This window comes from Lathyrus oleraceus, chromosome 6 (assembly GCF_024323335.1).
Source record: "Lathyrus oleraceus cultivar Zhongwan6 chromosome 6, CAAS_Psat_ZW6_1.0, whole genome shotgun sequence".
NCBI classification, from domain to species: Eukaryota; Viridiplantae; Streptophyta; class Magnoliopsida; order Fabales; family Fabaceae; genus Lathyrus; species Lathyrus oleraceus.
Genome location: NC_066584.1, coordinates 516,757,528 through 516,763,527, shown reverse-complemented (window position 1 = coordinate 516,763,527; position 6,000 = coordinate 516,757,528).

Genomic DNA, 6,000 nt, shown 5'->3' with positions numbered 1-6,000 from the left:
GCATTGTTCTTGCCAACTCCTCTAAAACACGATTTTTACGCTCCACAACGCCATTTTGTTGTGGAGTTCGAGGAGCTGAAAAGTTATGCTCAATACCATACTTGTCACAGTACTTATCAAAGTGATAGTTTTGAAATTCACCACCATGATCGCTACGAATTGTAACTATTTTGGAATTCATTTTGTTTTGGGACAGATTTGCAAAATTCTTAAAAGCAGAAAAAGTTTCATCTTTGCTATGAAGGAATATAGTCCAAGTAAATCTAGAATAGTCATCAACGATTACAAAACCATAATAATTTCCACCTAAGCTCTTTGTCCTAGAAGGTCCAAAGAGATCCATATGGAGAAGCTCAAGGGGTCGTGAAGTTGAAATTACATTTTTAGATTTAAAAGAGACCCGCGTTTGTTTTCCCATTTGGCACGCGTCACATAGGTGGTCTTTTGAAAATTTTATTTTTGGAAGACCGACTACTAGATCCTTAGATACAACCTTATTAAGCAAATCGAAATTAACATGCGCTAAACGTCTATGCCAAAGCCAAGAATCATCATTCAAGGTAACTAGACATTTAGTACTTGTTAAAGATACATCAAAAAGGTCAAGCATATAGATATTGTTTACTCTTACACCCTTAAACACAACGTTCTGTTCAGCATGTTCAATTATGCAACAAGTTTTTGTGAAAGAAACTTTATAACCCTTGTCACACAATTGACTTATGCTTAACAAATTGTGTTAAAGCCCCTCTACTAAATGGACATCAGAAATAGTAGTGGTAGAGGGATTACCTACACTACCTTTGCCAAGTATAGCTCCTTTGTTATTGTCTCCATAAGTAACATATCCCTTCTTCTTTGCTTTGAAGTCTATAAAAAGCGATATGTCACCGGTCATGTGCCTTGAGCAACCGCTGTCAAGAAACCATCTCCTATCTACGGAAGCAAGGCACTCATCCTACAATATCAAAAGAGAGAAGTTGGTACCCAATTTTCATTGGGTCCAAGTGGGTAAGTGCTAACATGGTTGCCTTTTGGCTTCCATTGATAAATACCTTTAGGAACAAGAAATCTCCTAAACTTGTATTTCGCAATGGTATGGCCAGCACGACAACAATAATGACATAAACCATGATGATGTGTTTGTTTATTCTTGTTCATTAAATCCTTTGTAATAAAAGAGTATTTTGCATATGGTGGATTTAATGACTTCTTAAACAACCTAGAGTCAACGGCATAAGTAACCTTAGGTTGTAAAGCTTTTTCCAATTTGACCTTGAGAGTGTTTACCTCTTGTTGCCAAATATGACAAGCTTCACAATACCCAACTTTACTACATCCATCAATGTCAATATTTTTTGAATTTTCTGCAATACTAGCTTTTAACCATTCTAAATCTTTTTCAGCTTTGTATACTTTACCTTCCAGAAATGAAAAAAATTGTTTATCGGAAGATAATCTTTTAAAAGCATCTACAGCTTCGTTATGCAGTTTTTCAAAAGCTATTTTCAGTTCAGAAAAGGACATAGAAGAGAAATTATTATAATAGGCTTGTTTTACCTTTTTATCATTGATTTTCTTCTTGTGGTAGGACAGATTTTTGGTGTGAGCCATAAGGCACAGATTTGCGGTTTCATCACTACCACTTGAACTTTGTGTGCTTGATGAATCACTATCACTTTCCCATGCAATGTAAGCTCTTCTTTGTTTGCTGTACCCTTTTGGTGGAGCTTTTCCTTGATCCTTATACTTCATAGGACAATCTGTTTTATAATGTCCAGATTTACCATAATTGAAACAAGATCCTTTTCCTCTACTCTTCTTATTCTCTTCCTGTTTTGAATCTATAGATTGTCTTCGAAACTTCATGAGGTTTTTGTCGGAATGCTTGACTCCATTCTTTCGAATGAATCTATTATATCTCCTTACAAAAAGTCCCATTTCCTCATCATCCGAATCTTTGTCACTACTAGAATCATTGTCACTTTGCTCTTTTCGTGAGGACTTAGAGCTAGAGGCCACAAGAGCTATTGGCTTCTTCTCTCCCTCTTTGTCTCTCTTCTTCTCCTTTTCCTTCTTACTTTTGTTCTCAAACTTTTCAAGACTTTCTAATGCTTGCTGATGTTCTTCCAGCTTTCCAAACAGAGTTGTAATCATAAGTGTCGTTAGATCGTTGGCTTCCTTAATAGCTGTTACTTTAGGTTGCCATTCCCTGCTAAGACATCTCAGAATTTTATTAGTAGCTATTTCATTGGTGTAGCGGTGTATTCATCTCCTTTAGATTTATTGACTAAATCAAAAGCAAAGCATACAAAGATAGAGTCGCCACCGCACTTCTATTTATCCAAAGGAATGGCTAGAAAGCGAACAGAAGCCTAAGAAGTTTTACAAAGAAAACTAATAAAAAGGGTACAGAGATCTGGGTAAGGGGGTAATTATGTTGTGGGAAGGTGTTAGACACCCACAACATCCTAGGTACTCCTAGGGAACCCTTTTCACAACTCGTTGTATCAGGTTATTGTTTATGAAAATATTAATTGTGCAAACATGAGGGAAGAGGTGAGAAGAGAATATACAAGTTTTATTATTTTTGTGTTTGGATGGATGAATCCATTGCCTACGTACCTTTCATGAAAGATAAGGATCAAAACACCGTAGTTCGGCTAAAAGATTTCCAAAAGTGAGTGGATTGATTTTAAACAAAAGCCTTAAGGTCTTTCATTATCAAAGGGAGAACACTCGACCTGAACCAACAATCACCATGTGAGAAATAGCTTCGACATACTAGAGGGGTTAACCCTGTTATCAGTATGGAAGACTTACGATTCGATCACTAACGATGCGGTGAGATTTACATCAACCACTATGATAATTCAGATCTATGGCTAATGCATGAAAACATGATTAAGAAGTGGACAAGGGCCACAAAAAGCAATTGAGTGGGTTGAATTAACCAATTAGAGTATTCACAAAATGAAGTCAAAGTGTGACATTAAGTTCAATTCAGAAGAAGTATTAGGAAAATGAAGTTTGAAAATCAAAGGCCTAAGGCCTAGGTTTCTAGTTTTGAAAACAAGTGAAACTGTTTGCACAAAAGTTTTCTGGTTTGGGTTAAAGATGGAAAACATGGATCAGGGTTAAGCACAAAAGGGTGAGGGTTAAGGGATAAAGCCACAGGCAGGATTGCTTTCTCAAAATCATAGAAATGATTCAAGTAAGTTCCTTTGGAATTAGCAACAAAAAACAATAAGCAAATAAACAAGCTCAAAGGAGCACCAAAACTGGAAATGGAGTGCCAATCAATGGTCTTATGTCCAACTCCACAAAGCAACAGATAGGAAACAGATAGCCAATCAATGGTCTTACATCTGACTCCACAAAGAAAACAGATAGGAAACAGATAGCCAATCAAGGGTCTTACATCTGACTCCACTAAAGAAAACAGATAGGAAATAGATAGCCAATCAATGGTCTTACATTTGACTCCACTAAAGAAAACAGAATAGGAAATGGAGTGCCAATTAATGGTCTTATATCCAGCTCCCCAAAAGGAACAGGAAACAGATGGCCAATCAATGGTCTTACGTCCAACTCCACAAAGCAACATAACAAATGCAAAAACAGTATGCAAACAGATATGCAAAAGCAAACATGAAAGATGCACAATTAAGCAATCAAGCAATCAATTAGCACACTCTATACACAATCAAGAGGCTCAATCAAAGTTGGGCTTTAGTCAAGGGGTCATATCGACCTTGACAAACAAGCCAATACTGTTTTGGGTGTTCAGGATCTTAACCTCTAACATTGACCGTCAGGGTGAGCAGATGAAAGGGAATGAGGGTTATGCCTCATAGCTCTTAACCCTGGCCGGGGTGAGCTTGAATCAAAGAAGGTGTGGGAGTCCAGAATGAGGAACTCTACTCCATATGACTGACTCTATATACAAGATTTTGGGGTTAGGTTCAAAAGCCTCAGCACGTAGTGCGAGCATAATGAATGACTCAAATGATTAGCAAGGGATTGATTGCAAATCCCTTCTATCTGCCAATTGCCTCTTCACTTAGAAGGACTTAAGCTGCATGGCACAAATATAAACAATCACAGATATTGCCTCTTAAGGAGGACTTCAGCCAAATGCCTGTCAAACATAAACGACAGGGCTTCCAGACTACATGGAGTTAGAGAGGTTACCTAAGTGGTATGCCAACCACAAGCAAAGCAAATTTCAAATAATGAACTTAAAGCAGCTAAGGTACCTGTATGAAAAGCTAAACAATCAGTATTATGTTCAGACAAACAACCAATAGTTAACAACAGTCAGACAATCCCAATATGTACAACATGTAAGCCATAAGAGGCAAACACTCAAGTGATTCACTACCAAAGGACCTACAAAATAACCAAAGGTTAGCAAACAAAGCAAATAGCAAAGCTCAAATGATGAGGCAACATCAACCATGGAGCTAAATGCTTGATCCTGAAATACAAAGCTCAAATTGTGAGTTCAAACCCCTAGGGCAAAGCCTATGGTCAAAGGTAAATCAAAAAGTCAAAACAGCAACCAATATTCAACATGAAGCTCATTTATTCAAGCAAGAACATGTCCTAAAAAGGACCAAGTCAAAAGCATTAAGCAAAGTCATTACATGAGCAAGAGAAGGCAAAGGCAATTACAAAGCACACAATTGGATAACAAGAATGAAAATTCTATATTAAAACAGAAATGAATCAAACAATCATGAAAATTTTTATGTGCACACAACATGTCAAACACAATCATCATGCCAAAAATTAGAATCAACAGAGCTCAATTGACATAGAAATGAAAATGAACAAGTATGACATCAAATTGTGTGACACACATTGTCACACCATACAATCATGTATCCAAAACAGAGATGAAAAATGCTAAAAATGCACAACCAAGCCTAAAAAATCATGCAACATGTTAGGAATCCACATACCAAATTTCAAATCAATTGGCCAATGTATGAGCATTTCACAATAGAATGAATGAAGCATGTCACATTTGCATACATGTTCAAAGAATCAATCACATTTAAAATTCCAAAAATGATAAAATCATGAAATCATAACCACAGAATAATAGACAAACACATGATCATATAGCAAAAAATTGGAGGTGATTTGGATTAATTTTCAATTTATTATGATTTTTGAAATTGGCATGAAATAATGAAATAAAATGTGAAAACATGAAATAATAATGAAAATGAAATGAGAAAATGGAGATTGCACAAGGCCAGGATCGAACTGGAGCTTCAAGGCTCAAGGAAGCGCGTACAAAACGCAGTGTTCCATTAATTGATGTGGCAAGCCACATCACCGGTCAATGCATGCGTGGAATGGTCAAAGAAGCGAGGTCCAATGGATGTGCCAACGGAGCGCACACGCAAGCGCCAGCAAGGAAAAGAATTAAACAAACAAATGCCAAATGCAAGAATCGAACGCAGGTTCATCGTGTGAAAGGCGCTTGCACAGTGAATTCAAATGCATGAACCAGACAAACCCTAAGTCCTGTACAGGCGCGGCAGTCTACGGTGGTTTCCACCGTCTTCTTCATGAAGACGGTGGCGCTACAGTAGCAAGCTCCAATTTTTTTTCCAGAAATAGGCAATATATATATATTTGGAAAGCTCTCATCAAGCACAACACGAATCCAGTTTTAATTAAGTCTAATTCATCACGTATCAAGCAGATCGAAGCAAAACAGTTTGATCCATAAAACTTCAAGTCATCGTATCTCATGCAATATTCAACCAATTCAAATTCTAAAAGCATCAGGATGATCAGCATGGAAAGATCTATTTAAACATTTGCATAAAAAAGAGAATTAAGAGGTTCAAATTTCACACCTCTTGAAGAGAAGTCAATGGAAACTGTGGATTCAAAGCCTGGCAAGTGTTCAAATCTGCTCTATCAACCTTGTTATGAAGTTTGATGTAGAAATTGAAGCTTGAAACGAACTAGATCTTG